Consider the following 15,466-nt stretch of genomic DNA (forward strand, 5'->3'; position numbering starts at 1 on the left):
TGCACCGCCCCCTTTCCTCGAGATCCAGCCCCCGCACGGCCTCCTTTCCTTGACACCCTGCCCCCACGCTACCCCTTACCCACAGTCCCCGCCCCCACGCTGCTTCTTCCTCGCAAGAACACACGACCCTCCACTCCCTTCCCCCTGCAAACCACCCCTCCCCCCCATCGCTAGCCCTTGTGAGATGGCTTGCTGCTGCGGGTGCGGATATACATAAAAGACGGTTAGCGGATCACGGGTCAGATCATAGGTTGATTCTGGCGGACGATGATCCACATTTTTGTATCCGTGCAGAGCTCTACTAATTATCAGACACATAAGTCAGGCAGGATACTATTTTTCCAGCACTGTCTGGCTCTCTTGCAATTCTACTCCTAAAACAGCTGTTGTGACAGATCTGGAGATGCCCCTGGCTCTGTCACTTTGTCATATTGTGAAGAGCTGTCCTAAATGTGTTTCTTCTGTACAGCACTTTCCTTTAAATGACTAAAGAATTTTTTATCTGATTGTGAAGAATAAGTTTATTTGCATATTCCCTCTCCCTTATTAATCCCAGTGTCATGATTATATAATGAAAGGGACTAGCTCCTTTTGCTTAGTCAATGTTACTCTGTCATTAAGCAACTGGGTTTTAGAGCCAACTGTGAATCCCACACTATTTTTCTTTATACATAAGGAACAAAATTTTCAGTCTCTTTGCTGCTAATGAAACAACACATGCTCTGAAGGAGAGATAAGCTATTAAAATGTGAGGTCTCTATGTTCTTCCTTGGTTTTTTGATGCATACAGGTGGCCTTATGGACTTTTCTCCCTACTGCTGATTCTTTCACTTTAGAAAAGTCAAATGTCAAATATGGTTTCACTGGAAGACTCTGATGTCTCAGATATGGATTGTAAGCTCTCACTGGCTTGCTCTCTCTGCCCTTACAAGGGCACCATCAGTTTAACAAGTCCGCACACAAACAGAAGTGTTGGAAATTTTTTTTAACTACTATTGTACTACATAAAGTTACCATAACTAGAAGATATTGAAGAAAAAGTCTCTATATATCCAATTTATTTTGTGCATTTAACATAACTTTGTGTCTAGTCAGTTGCGTTGTTTCCCCTTTATAGCCATTGTCTCTCATTGATGTAGGTCTTTCACATAAATAGGTTCGTTTTTGACTTATTAACAACATTTCTTTCTGGGAATAAATGAGTATTTCCTAATACTTGAGTTGGGGGTTTTGAAGTTTCATGTCCCAGAGGAGTAGAAGGAACAGAAGGTACAATTAGGCAGCAGTAACCTTAAATCCTTCTTAAAAGTTTTTAGTAACAAAATGTTGTTTTAAAAAGTAAAATGTGATTATAAAGCAATCAAAATCGGCAGGGGTGTTTGGAGAAGGTTTCGTGTGTGAATCTATTTTTGACTTGTTTTTGTTTTTTAATTTGACATATGCCTGTAATTGACGGACTAGAGATTCTGACTATATAAACAAAGATATTTTCTCAAGTGTTATCACCTATTCAACCACAAGTACATGAAAGAATTTTAAGGGACAATCCTGTGAACACTCATACACATATAATAACTTTACTCATATGAGTACTTCAAATGAAGTCCCAGAGACTATGAGATCAATGGGACTATGCAAGTGCATGAAGTTAAGCAGACATGTAAATATTTGCAGGATCATGAAAGGAAATGCAGGCAGTGAGAAACAACTCAGGCTGTTCACTTGTCCCAGCTGAATAACTGCAAGACTACATTTAACTACATCTAATTGCAGAATATTTCAAAGACTTAAAACCATTAGACATGACTAGGGGCTTGTCTACACAGGAAAGCTGACCAGAATAGCTATTTCAGAATAAACTATTCCACAACAGCTGCCTGTGTGAATACTTTACTCTAGAATAAAATAATTCCCCTACCTCAGATGCGACAACAAATAAAGTCACATTTATTCTAGAATAGAGTCTTCATACGGGAGCTAGTGCAGAATACCTTATTCTGCAATGGTTTTCCCAGTGTAGACAAGCCCTTACACACTCAAAAACAACAAGGAGTCTGGTGGCACCTTAAAGACTAACAGATTTATTTGGGCATAAGCTTTCGTGAGTAAAAACCTCACTTCTTCGGATGCATAGCATAGCATGCATCCGAAGAAGTGAGGTTTTTACTCACGAAAGCTTATGCCCAAATAAATCTGTTAGTCTTTAAGGTGCCACCAGACTCCTTGTTGTTTTTGTAGATACAGACTAACACGGCTACCCCCTGATACCTTACACACTGAATGCAAGACCATCAGTTTTCTGGATTTAAAGTGTAAAGCAACTGGGAACGAAACATAACCATATGTATATGTCTCCCAAGTGCCACCATTTCAAGAATAGTTTAATGACAGTCATTAATACCCACTGTGATGCTGGCAGGCCAGATGCTAGCTCTTGCCCAGGCTGCAGGCATTAGCTAAGAACTCAGAGCTGGAAACCAGAACAGGTCACTTGTATGTTATTTTGAGCAAAACTAAATATTAGTCTTATATGATTGTATGAATGTATTAAGAAAATATGTAAGTTATGCTTTATACCTTTGAAAATGTTTGCTCTAAACTTTTGAACTCAGGCACAGAAATCATTCCTACTGCCCATCCAGAAGGACTATCAAAATCAAATGGGCCACAAAGGACCATTGCAATACAAAGGATTGGTTAATGGCTCTATCACACCCCTGGAGGAGTATGTGCAGAAGGCCTCATCCCATTGCTCTGAATGCTGGAAGAGGGAAATAAAAATAGCTGAGGTGAAAATTTTCCATCTTTTTGGCTGTTTGAACTCCGAAGGGACAGAGATTCTAAATTGGAGCCAGAGATCCCTACAGGCTGCCTCCTGAGTTTGCCCGGAAAGACACTTTGAATTGAGAGATCACTACAACTCTGTCACTCCTAGGATTTAGATGGCAACAATTTGTGTGTAGATGTTTGCTTGCTTTAACCTGTAAATAACTCTTATTTCTTTTTCCTAGTTAATAAACCTTTAGATGGTTTGTTACAGGATTAGCTGCAGGCATTGTCTTTGGTGTAAAATCTAGGGCATCAATTGATCTGGGCTAAGTGGTGGCAAGATAGGCTGGAGAGTCTAAGGGGACTCTCTGGACCTCCATGTTAAAACTGTTATAGTGATCTACAAAAACAACAAGGAGTCCAGTGGCACATTAAAGACTAACAGATTTATTTGGACATACGCTTTCATGGGTAAAAAACCCACTTATTCAGATGGTTTTTACCCACGAAAGCTTATGCCCAAATAAATCTGTTAGTCTTTAAGGTGCCACCGGACTCTCTGTTGTTTTTGTAAAAAGAAGAACAGGAGTACTTGTGGCACCTTAGAGACTAACAAATTTATTACGGCAAGCCTACCACAAAGCCAGAGAAGCAAACGGAAGGTCCGGGGCAGAGCCGCAAACTTGCCGCTTCTACGCAGAGCTGCATGCCATTCTAGGGGGTGCAGCCACCACTACCCCAACCGTGTGCTATGACTCCGTCAATGGAGAAACACACAGGGAAGAGGGTTCGGGGAACGAGGAAGATGAGGATGGAGGTAATGTAGGTAGCTCACAGCAGCAAGGAAGCGGAGAAACCGGTTTCCCCAACAGCCAGGATATGTTTGTCACCCTGGACCTGGAACCAGTAACCCCCAAACTCACCCAAGACCCTGAGGGCACACAGGAGACCTCTGGTGAGTGTACCTTTGTAAATATTACACATGGTTTAAAAGCAAGCGTGTTTAATGATTAATTTGCCCTGGCAATCGCGGCCAGTACAGCTACTGGAAACTTCTGTTAACGTGTATGGGGATGGAGCGGAAATCCTCCAGGGACATCTCCAGAAAGCTCTCCTTCATGTACTCCCAAAGCCTTCGCAAAAGGTTTCTGGGGAGGGCTGCCTTATCCCATCCGCCATGGTAGGACACTTTATCACGCCAGGCCAGTAGCACATAGTCTGGAATCATTGCATAACAAAGCATGGCAGCGTATGGTCCCGGTGTTTGCTGGCATGCAGACAACATCCATTCCTTATCTCTCTTTGTTATCCTCAGGAGAGTGATATCATTCACCTGGTTGAAATGGGGTGATATTCACCTGGTTGAAATGGGGTGATTTTATTAAGGGGACATTCAGAGGTACCCGTTCCTGCTCTTCTGAACAGAAATGTTCCCCGCTGTTAACCACGCGGTGGGGGGAGGGGTGAAGTGATCATCCTAGAGAATCGTGTGTGTGTGTGTGTGGGGGGGTGGTTTACTTGGGTTTGTGCTGCATGTTAACCCGGAAACCGCAGCCCCTCCTTTTACATTGAAAACCCATTTTAAATGGCCAACCCAATTCATCCTTGATATGGGAAATGCGCTGCTGTTTGAAACCATTCCCACATGTTAAGAAGGTTAAAAAAGCCAAAACACTGTGGCTTACCATGGCTGCCTGCAAGCCGAAATCTGTTGCCTGGCACTGCGTGAGTGATCTCTCATACCAAACCGGCAGGCAGAGGAAAAATGCGACCTTGTAATGAAAGAGTGGACCCATTGTTCTCTAAAATGTGTCTTTTTTTTAACCACCTCTCCCTTCTCCTCCACCAGCTGCAAATGTTTCTCCTTCACAGAGGCTAGTGAACATTAGAAAGAGAAAACGGAGGACGCGGGACGATATGTTCACGGAGCTCCAGATGTCCTCCCACGCTGATAGAGCACAGCAGAATGCGTGGAGGCAGTCAATGTCAGACATGAGAAAAGCACAATATGAACGAGAGGAGAGGTGGCGGGCTGAATGGTGGGATGAAAAGAGCAAGTGGCGGGCTGAAGATGATAGGTGGGCGTCAGCTTGCAGATAGAAGGCAAGAGTCAATGCTCCGTCTGCTGGAGCATCAAACTGATATGCTCCAGCGTATGGTTGAGCTGCAGGAAAGGCAGCAGGAGCAGAGACCGCCGCTACAGCCCCTGTGTAACCAACAGCCCTCCTCCCCAAGTTCCATAGCCTCCTCACCCAGACGCCCAAGAACACGGTGGGGGGGCCTCCGGCCACCCAGTCACTCCACCCCAGACGATTGCCTAAGCATCAGAAGGCTGGCCTTCAATAAGAGTTAAAGTTTTAAAATGCAGTGTGTCCTTTTCCATCCCTCCTCCCCCACCCATCCCAGGCTACCTTGGCAATTATCCCCCTACTTGTGTGAGGAATTAATAAAGAATGCATGAATGTGAAATAACAATGACTTTATTGCCTCTGCAAGCGGTGCTCGAAGTGGGGAGGGGAGGGTGGGGGTTGTTGGTTTACAGGGAAGTAGAGTGAACCGGGTGGGGGGGGCGGGCGGAGGGTTCATCAAGGAGAAACAAACAGAAGTTTCACACCGTAACCTGGCCAGTCACAAAACTCGTTTTCAAAGCTTCTCTGATGCGCACCGCGCCCTGCTGTGCTCCTCTAACCGCCCTGGTGTCTGGCTGCGCGTAATCAGCGGCCAGGCGAGTTGCCTCAACCTCCCACCCCGCCATAAATGTCTCCCCCTTACTCTCACAGATACTGTGGAGTGCACAGCAAGCAGCAATAACAATGGGGATATTCTTTTCGCTGAGGTCTGAGCGAGTCAGTAAGCTGCACCAGCGCGCTTTTAAATGTCCAAATGCACATTCCACCACCATTCGGCACTTGCTCAGCCTATAGTTGAACAGGTCCTGACTCCTGTCCAGGCTGCCTGTGTACGGCTTCATGAGCCATGGCATTGAGGGGTAGGCTGGGTCCCCAAGGATCACGATAGGCATTTCAACATCCCCAACGGTTACTTTCTGGTCCGGGAAGAAAGTCCCTTCCTCCAGCTTTCGAAACAGACCAGAGTGCCTGAAGACGCGAGCATCATGTACCTTTCCCGGCCATCCCACGTTGATGTTGGTGAAACGTCCCTTGTGATCCACCAGGGCTTGCAGCACCATTGAAAAGTACACCTTGCGGTTTATGTACTCGGTGGCTTGGTGCTCCGGTGCCAAGATAGGGATATGGGTTCCGTCTATGGCCCCACCACAGTTTGGGAATCCCATTTCAGCAAAACCATCCACTATTGCCTGCACGTTGCCCAGAGTCACTACCCTTGATATCACCAGGTCTTTCATTGCCCTGGCAACTTGGATCACAGCAGCCCCCACAGTAGATTTGCCCACTCCAAATTGATTCCCGACTGACCGGTAGCTGTCTGGCGTTGCAAGCTTCCACAGGGCTATCCCCACTCGCTTCTCAATTGTGAGGGCTGCTCTCATCCTGGTATTCTGGCACTTCAGGGCAGGGGAAAGCAAGTCACAAAGTTCCATGAAAGTGCCCTTACGCATGTGAAAGTTTCACAGCCACTGGGAATCGTCCCACACTTGCAGCACGATGCGGTCCCACCAGTCTGTGCTTGTTTCCCGGGCCCAGAATCGGCGTTCCACGCCATAAACCTGCCCCAGTGACACCATGATTTCCACATTGCTGGGGCCTGTGCCTTGTGAGAGGTCTATGTCCATGTCAATTTCCTCATCACTCTCTTCGCCGCGCTGCAATCGCCTCCTCGGCTGGTCTGGGTTTCGCCTTGGCATGTCCTGGCTCTGCATATACTCCAGGACAATGTGCGTGGTGTTCATAGTGCTCATAATTGCCGCGGTGATCTGAGCGGACTCCATGATCCCAGTAATATACCATCTTCTACCAAAGGGCAAGGGGCTGGTGCAATGCAGCCCTACGGCTGCCAGCCCCACGGTTATTAGTCATGCTACACCGTTTACCGCCAAAAGACAGTTAGCAGCTGCTGCTCTGTAGCAATGCAGTCCCACGTCTGCCGGCACCCAGAGGACATATGGTGACGGTGAGCTCAGCTGAGCTGAGCGGGGTCCATGCTTGCCGTGGTATGTTGTCTGCACAGGTAACCCAGGTAAAAAGGCGCGAATCTATTGTCTGCCGTTGCTGTGACGGAGGGGGAGGGGCCTGACGACATGTACCCAGAACCTCCCGCAACACTGTTTTGCATCATCCGGGCATTGGGATCTCAACCCAGAATTCCAATGGGCGGCGGAGACTGCGGGAACTGTGGGATAGCTGTGGGATAGCTACCCATGGTGCAATGCTCCAGAAGTCGACACTAGCCTCGGTACTGTGGACGCGGTCCGCTGACTAGAGCACTTAGAGCATTTTATGTGGGGACACACACAATCGGCTGTATACAACCAATTTCTATAAAACCGGCTTCTATAAATTAGAACTAATTTCGTAGTGTAGACATACCCTGAGTTAGGACTGGGTGGCTCCAGGGAAAGTCAGCAAGTGGTGTCTTCATGTCTCTTTGCTACAAACAGGATATGTCATTTCTTAGAAATGGACTGAGTACTCTGAGTGAATTAGTGGCAGAAAATAAATATTTTAGCAATGACTAGTGGGGAATCATGGAATAATATAAGCAGCTGTTTCCTTTTCTTCTTGGAGGACACAAGCAAGAGATTGGATTTCCCAAAATAGTAACCTAAATGCTGTGTATTATTATCAACAGTTTTCATCAATATGTTATATCACTGTCTTTACGTAAAGATCTTTAGGATAAAATATTCTTACAATATTAAGAGTCTTACTGTACAAGTTTGTTTCCCTGGGCAACATTTAAAATGAGCATGTCGTAGTCAGTTTTTTTGAGCATTTAGGGTCACTGACACATAGCTAGTAAAAAACACAATCTGGAAATACTTATCAGTCAAGAGACTGGTTTCTTAATATACCTAAAACAGTGCATTACTTCAAGATTAAAACAAAGCAAGTAACATTTCTTTCTTCAAATCAGAAGCAGTAGCTAAGTTACTTTCATCTGATGTCATTATCGGGTTTTTTATATTTGTTTGAAAATCTATAGAGATGTATTTAATCACTGTATTTTTAGAGGTTTTCAGAAATTCCACAATGTGATTTTTTTTAAATAGTTTGCGAATTTAAGTTCAACGCTCAAAAACAAATTCTGCACTACTGTATTTTAAAACAAATTTTGCACTATTAAAATGTTCCGATAAATAATAACCTTGCTCACTGTCTATTATTGAATCACCAGCCTCAAAATGAGTATAGCCACCATTTTAAGTGATAGAAAGGTTTTGCTGTCAGTTCTGTAATCATCTCTGTGGAAATGCTGTTTTGTAATTTCTTAGAACAATACTTGTCAGTGAATCACATATCCCTATGCTTCCTACAGAGACAGGACACAGCAGAAAGGCTATTCCTCCCCCAAAGATCCTCTCTTATGGAAGCAAATCACTGTCATAAAAAGCTGTGCTGCATAAGAACTTTAGGCCTTGGCTACACTTGCGGATTTACAGCACTGCCCCGGCAGCGCTGTGAAGCGCAAGTGTAGTCGCGCCGCCAGCACTGCGAGAGCTCTCTCGCAGCGCTGCAAGTACTCCACCTCTCCGAGGGGAATAGCTTGCAGAGCTGTGAGCGAGCGTGCAGCGCTGCAGGCACTGATTACACTGGCGCTTTACAGCGCTGCGCTCGGGGGGGGTGTTTTTTCACACCCCTGAGCGCAGCAAGTGCAGTGCTGTGAATTGCCAGTGTAGCCAAGGCCTTAGTCATATAAAACCAAGGCCTTAGAAATACCTAATAGAGATTAGATAAACTAGGCTACACAGATATAAAAATATTATGGCAGCATCACCTCATACAGGGGAATCAATATGTCAAGCAATGGGAACTAGATTATTTCATATTTACTTCAACAATTTATTATTATATTTATATGAACAACAGGCATCTATTCAACGCTCTAGCACCCCTGCCATAAATTACAAGAACAAATTACATTGATCTGTGACCAATATAAATGAACTACTCACATGTCACTATATCTCTATTGAAGGAAACAAAGAAATCCAAGAGACAAGACAGTGTTGAAGTGTGTATAAAAAGAAGGGAGGAGAAGGGAGGAGAGAAGCTAATTATAAATGATGTTAAATGATGTGTTTCAGAAAAAACAGTAACACAACTAGTCACTAGCTTTACTGCTCACTCCTAAAACACAGAGTATATTTTCCAACAAACAATTTCTGTTTCTTTTGTAATGCTATTCAGAGGCCTGAATAGTATTAACAGTATTGCATTTGTAACTGGGTGACATCAGCTACTGGCAGCAACAGGACTGGAGAAAAAGAAAAAAAAATCAAGTAGCCTTGAATTGTATTATCTGGTTCACTCTATGTAGAGCCAGTGGTAATGATCCTTAATAAAGAGTTACTGACACTCAAATGGTTCAATTTAACCAAAGCACAGAAAGTTGAGGGCTTTATGTAGAAACAAAAGTTGAAGAATTTTATTTCTAGAACAGGATCTGTAGATGTGAAACCATAAATAAAATACAAATTGTTCTTTATATAGCACCTTTCATCTGAGGCTTTCAAAATGGGTTACGATCATTGACCAATATTGACAACATGCCTAAGAGATGAGTATATTTAAAATACCTCTTTATAGAATACTGCAACAAGAGTAGCTACTTCAAATACACAATTTTTTTTTAGATTCAACTTTAAAAAAATTATGCCCATATAAAAGCATCATGACAATAATTAGATTTACAACACTAAATACACAAGTAAGTTAACTCTGCCAGCCAGCAGCCTTAGATAAATAAAGATAAATAATAATCTACTAGCTGAGATAAATTATTATTTGTATTACTGTGGTGCCTAGAATAAAAGTGGGGAAAAATCCAAAAAAGTCATTTAACCCTAATTTATAGCTAGTAACATACCCTTAACTTTACCCCACAAATGGTTTTGCAGCATTTCTGAAGGTAATCAAATTCAGGGTATTTCCAAAGGGTGTTTTTTTTCCCATCCTAAGTCCAGTGAGTCACTCAGTAACACACAGGTTTTCTATGAAAAATCCTTGTCAGATTTATCAAAAATACCTCCGAAACCAAGACAAAGAGCAATGTGCATTTGACTCCATATAATGGAGGACTGATTTCAAGAAAAGATTAAAAGTTGCATTCAAAGTGTAATTTTAACAAAGTATAATTTGAAACAGACCAGGTAATTCATGAAAAACAGGGTTTCTAATAGAAATTCTTACAGTATCACTATTAATGCCATAATACAACTTTGCAGCGAAGAAGACTGTTGCAAAACTTGGTGAAGTCTGAATCTCTTTTGCACCAGATCTGCCCACAAGCAGAGCCACAACAGAATTTAAAACAACTTTATTTTCTATCAGTAAATATATAATCTCTAATCATATGATTGAAAGGTACTTTGAATGCATGAATGAACTCATTGATTAGGAGCTTAAAGTCATGCCATCTGGCATGTTTGCAGCTACCACTAAAATTTACAATGAAGTTTAACATTTGACTGAAAGCATTACAGTAATTTGAGCATTCTTAATATACATATTATATATAATGGCAGAGAATACTTCGATGGGTTCTTATAGAATTTTCTTTTCTTAAAACAAAACCCACACTTCAGAGGCTGAAATGCTTGTAATAACTAATAGCTGAATGTTCAAGCTCTTGCATGGGTGCAATTTGTAAAGTTGCATGTAAAAAAGCCAAAAATGGCCAAGAACTTAAAAAATTGATGGTAGCAGACCACGAAACCTAGAGATGATTCAACCTGGTGATATTCTGAATAAAAACTGGGTAATTATCCCAGTGATAACTGAACCTGGTGATAATCTAAACAAAAGGCGCTCTCAAGCATACTTGAAGCTGTTTTCATTGCTTCCCACTGACCTAACATAATTTAAAGCCTTGACCTACATTAAACTTTTCTAGGGAATCTCCCAAGAAGCAGTAGCAACAGTGGGAGCCCTAGTGTAGATAGGACACTTGCATTCTTACACTGCATTATCTAGTACTATCCTGAGCAGGATTATATGATATAGTGATAAAAATGTAGGTAGCTACATACAAAACACAACATTGTAATTACACCAATGGTAGTGGAAAATTTCCCCCCCACAAAAGGATGGCAATAGAGTAGACACCGCATCAGAGGGTAAACAATTTTCCCCAAGTCATGTAGCAAGTCAACAGCAAAAACAGAAACAAAATGCAGACCTTCTGATTCAGTCTCATGCTCTAGGCTACTCAGTTGTATTCCCCCTAAAAGAAAGTGTAAAATAAAGCAACCCCCCCTAATTAACTTCTTTCAGCAAGTGCCAAGAATAAAACATTCTATTGAGAAAAATTTACCAAGAATCTGTAAATGGAATCAGCTTTGACAGTCTAGCCACAGTAAGAGGCCACATTACTGCATTAGTTAGTTTCTAAATAATAACTAATCTGCATTAGTATTTCTAATTAATTAATGCACCTTAGCCATACTTATCTGTTAATACGTTAGCAATCTGCATTTTGAATCATCAACAGAGGAAAGGGTGTTAAAAAACTCAAAGAGTAACTACTCCTCCCACACACACACCTCTTGGAAGCCCTACTTGAGACCATTATAAGAGAACAGGTTTACGAAATGCTCCTTCCAATGTAGTACAACTCTCCCGCCTCCCTCCACAAATGGGAAGGAAGTCCCATTGCTCCCTGTTCCATGTCTTTCCCAGCAATCGTCATTTCCATAGCAGGGCTGGAGAAAACTCATCCTTGAGCCTGTAGGGATTTATCCCAGTCACACAACTGGGGATTCCATGGGTGTCACTCAGAAAAGAAACAGACCCATCGTTTTCGGTTAACAAGGACGTGGTGGTGAATAAAGGGGGACCAGGAGGATGAAAGTGACTGGGGTGGGGGGTGAAAGACCAGGGAGAAGGCGGTGACTGGGTTAGAGGTGGAGGTGACCGGAGGCGGGGTGGAGCTGACTGGGGGCAGTTGGGGGCTTACGGGAACAGGGAGCTGGAGGGAGCGGGGGACTGAAGAGGGCGGGAAAGGACGAGGGAGCGAGATAGAGGAGACGGGGAGAGCTGAAGAACTGAGGACCAAGGGGCTGAAAGAGGAGGGCAGGAGGGGGCTGAAGGACCGGGAGGATGGAGGGCGGGGTCCGGAGACCGTTGGTTGGAGGACGGGCGGGGGAGATGGAGATGACCGAGGACGGGGGTCAGGACGGGGCGGGGATCACGGTGAACGGGGGAATCATGGGGAGCGGTGATCACCCCGGGCCCCTCTTACCCGCTCCGGGGCGGGGTTCCCTCCTTGCCGGCGCTTCCGGCCGCCTCCGCTAGTTAAACAAAAGCCTCCGCAGCTCCCCGGGAGCAGGGTCGCAACCCGCGGGCAAGCAGAGAGGCAGGAAGAAGGTGGTGACCGCTGCTCTGCGTCATAACATAGCGACCGAACGCTCCCTCAGGCCAACCCGGGGCCTACAAATCCCGGCATGCAACGGGCGAGGCTCGCGATGGAGACTACGACTCCCAACGCGCACTTGAGGCCGAGTGGCAGCCTGGGGCTCGTAGTCTCGCCCGGGAGACTCCGCTCGGCGCTGGACTCGGCTGGGACGGGGGGCGGGGCTCAAAGTTTGAGGCTGTCGCCGAGCGGAGGGAGTAGAGGGGCTGTGGCTGCGGGCTGGCCCGGGCCGGGAGGCCGTTACACTGGCAGCGGGGGAGGAGCTGGTGGGCCCCCTCCCTGGTTTTCGCTCCCGCAGCCCCGCCCGGCCCCGGCCGCGCTGAGGTGAGAGGAGAAGGAGAAGGAGGGAGTTACGGGGGCGCGGTGAGCGGGGGCAGTAGGGAGCTGTACTCCGGGTGGGGCCTGCCTGTGGCGGTCCTGAGGCTAGTACCGACTACACTATAGCCGGCGGGGGAGTAGGTGGTGCTGGCTCCGCGCGGGGGGCGTAGCAGGACGGGCGGTGCTGGGTCCGCTGGGTGGGTGGCGGGTAGAGTGACCAGATGTCCCGATATTTAACCCTTTGTCCCAGTCGATGCACGATCGGGACCCAATTTGTCCTGATATTCAGGTAAGGAGGTGATCGGGAGGGAGGCGCTGACTCTGTGGGTGATCCGGGGCAGCCAAGCTCCCCTCCCCCAGTGCGCTGTGTCCCTGCTCCTCGCCCTCCCAGCTTCTGCTGCCTAACAGCTGTTTGGTGGCATGTGGGACTTTCTGAGAGGGAGGGGAAGGAACACGGAGCGGGGACACAGCACGCTCAGGGGAGGAGGTGAAGAAGAGTCGGGGCAGGGACTTGGGGAAAGGAGTGGAATGGGGGTGGGACAAGGACAGTATAGGGGCGGGAGACAGGTGAGCACCTACCAGGCAGAGGGGAAGTCAGTGCCGTAGAGCAAGCGGCGAGTCAGTGATGGGTATAAACTGTTCAGGAAGGACAGGTGGGGGAGAAAAGGTGGAGGAGTTGCACTGTATGTAAGGGAGCAGCTCAGAGCTCCAGTATGAAACTGGAGAAAAGCCTGTTGAGTCTTTGGGTTAAGTTTAGAGGCAAGAGCAACAAGGGTGATGTTGTGGTGGGCATCTGCTATAGACAACCAGACCAGGAGGATGAGGTAGATGAGGCTTTCTTTGGTAACTAACAGAAGTTTCCAGATCACAGGCCCTGGTTCTCCTGGGGGACTTCAATCACCCTGATCTAATGGGAGAGTGATATAGCAGTGCACAGACAATCCAGGAAGTTTTTGGAGAGTGTTGGGAACAACTTCCTAGTGCAAGTGTTGGAGGAACCAACTAGATGCCATGCTCCTCTTAACCTGCTGCTCGCAAACAGGGAAGAATTGGTAGGGGAAGTAGAAGTGGGTGGCAACCTGGGCAGCAGGTTGGTCAAGGTTGGGAAGCCAGACTGGATGGTCAATATCAGGATCCTGACAAAAGGAAGAAAGGAGAGCAGCAGAATACAGACCCTGGACTTCAGAAAAGCAGACTTTGACTCCCTCAGGGAATTGATGGGCAGGATCTCCTGGGAGGCTAATATGAGGGGGAAAGGAGTCTAGGAGAGCTGGCTGTATTTTAAAGAAGCCTTATTGAGGGCGCAGGGACAAACCATCCCAATGTGCAGAAAGAATAGCAAATATGGCAGGCGACCAGCTTGGCTTAATAGAGAAATCTTCGGGAAGCTTAAACACAAAAAGGAAGCTTACAAGAAGTGGAAACTTGGACTGATGACTAGGGAGGAGTATAAAAATATTGCTCAAGTATGCAGGGGTGTAATCAGGAAGGCCAAAGCACAATTGGAGTTGCAGCTAGCAAGGGATGTGAAGGGTAACAAGAAGGGTTTCTACAGGTATGTTAGCAACAAGAAGAAGGTCAGGCAAAGTGTGACCCTTACTGAATGGGGGAGGCAACCTAGTGACAGATGATTTGGAAAAAGCTGAAGTACTCAATGGGTTTTTTTGCCTCGGTCTTTACAGACAAGGTCAGCTCCCAGACTGCTGCACTGGGCGGCACAGTATGGGGAGGAGGTGAGCAGCCCTCAGTGGTGAAAGAACAGGTTAAGGACTATTTAGAAAAGCTGGACATGCACAAGTCCATTGGTCTGGATCTAATGCATCCAAGGGTGCTGAGGGAGTTGGCTGATATGATTGCCGAGCCATTGGCCATTATCTTTGAAAACATGTGGTGATCAGGGAGGTCCCGTATGATTGGAAAAAGGCAAACATAGTGCCCATCTTTTAAAAAGGGGAAGAAGGAGAATCTGGGAAACTACAGAGCGGTCAGCCTCATCTCAGTCCCTGGAAAAATCATGGAGCAGGTCCTCAAGGAATCCATTTAGAAGCAGTTGGAGAAGAGGAAGGTGATCAGGAACAGTCAACATGGATTCACCAAGGGCAAGTCATGCCTGACCAACCTGATTGCCTTCTATGATGAGATAACGGGCTCTGTGGATATGGGGAAAGCAGTGGACATGATATATATTGACTTTAGCAAAGCTTTTGATACTCCCACAGTATTCTTGACAGCAAGTTAAAAAAGTATGAATTGGATGAATGGACTATCAGGTGGCTAGAAAGCTGGCTAGATTGTCAGGCTCAACAGGTAGTGATCAACGGCTCGATGTCTAGTTGGCAGCTGGTATCAAGAGGAGTGCCCCAGGGATCTGTTCTAGGGCCGGTTTTGTTCAACATCTTCATTAATGATCTGGGTGATGAGATGGATTGCACCCTCAGCAAGTTTGTGGATGACGCTAAGACGGGAGGAGAGGTAGATATGCTGCAGGGTAGTGATAGGGCCCATGGTGACCTAGGCAAATTGAAGGATTGGGCTAAAAGAAATCTGATGAGCTTCAACAAGAACAAGTGCTGAGTCCTGCACTTAGGATGGAAGAATCCCATGCACTGCTACAGGCTGGGGACCGACTGACTAAGCGGCTGTTCTGCAGAAAAGGACCTGGGGATTACAGTGGACGAGAAGCTGGATATGAGTCAACAGTGTGCCCTTGTTGCCAAGAAGTCTAACGGCATATTGGGCTGCATTAGTAGGAGCACTGGCAGCAGATCGAGGAAAGTGATTATTCCCCTTTATTCGGCACTGGTGAGGCCACATCTGGAGTATTGTG

General features: G+C 45.8%; 3 protein-coding genes across 8 annotated transcripts in view; 1 reads left to right on the plus strand and 2 right to left on the minus strand.

The window, feature by feature from the left end:
* TRAK2 (trafficking kinesin protein 2) overlaps positions 1-12,349 on the minus strand; it is a 65,187-nt gene extending 52,838 nt beyond the window's left edge. For all 4 annotated transcript variants that reach the window (XM_065560908.1, XM_005306248.5, XM_005306247.5 and 1 more), the window contains exon 1: positions 12,151-12,349. The gene's annotated coding sequence lies outside the window, so the exon portion shown is untranslated. The remainder of the gene's footprint in view (positions 1-12,150) is intronic.
* The window catches only part of LOC135974151 (serine/arginine repetitive matrix protein 2-like), a 994,828-nt gene that overhangs the window by 819,093 nt on the left and 160,269 nt on the right, over positions 1-15,466 (minus strand). The window lies entirely within an intron of this gene.
* Positions 12,440-15,466, plus strand: part of STRADB (STE20 related adaptor beta) — a 32,137-nt gene continuing 29,110 nt past the window's right edge. Inside the window, exon 1 of one of the 3 annotated variants that reach the window (XM_005306245.5) lies at positions 12,440-12,645. The gene's annotated coding sequence lies outside the window, so the exon portion shown is untranslated. Of the gene's footprint in view, positions 12,929-15,466 lie in introns of all 3 variants that reach the window. The other 2 variants (XM_065560931.1, XM_065560932.1) reach the window with 2 other exon arrangements.

Source organism: Chrysemys picta, chromosome 11, assembly GCF_011386835.1.
Source record: "Chrysemys picta bellii isolate R12L10 chromosome 11, ASM1138683v2, whole genome shotgun sequence".
Taxonomy (NCBI): Eukaryota; Metazoa; Chordata; order Testudines; family Emydidae; genus Chrysemys; species Chrysemys picta.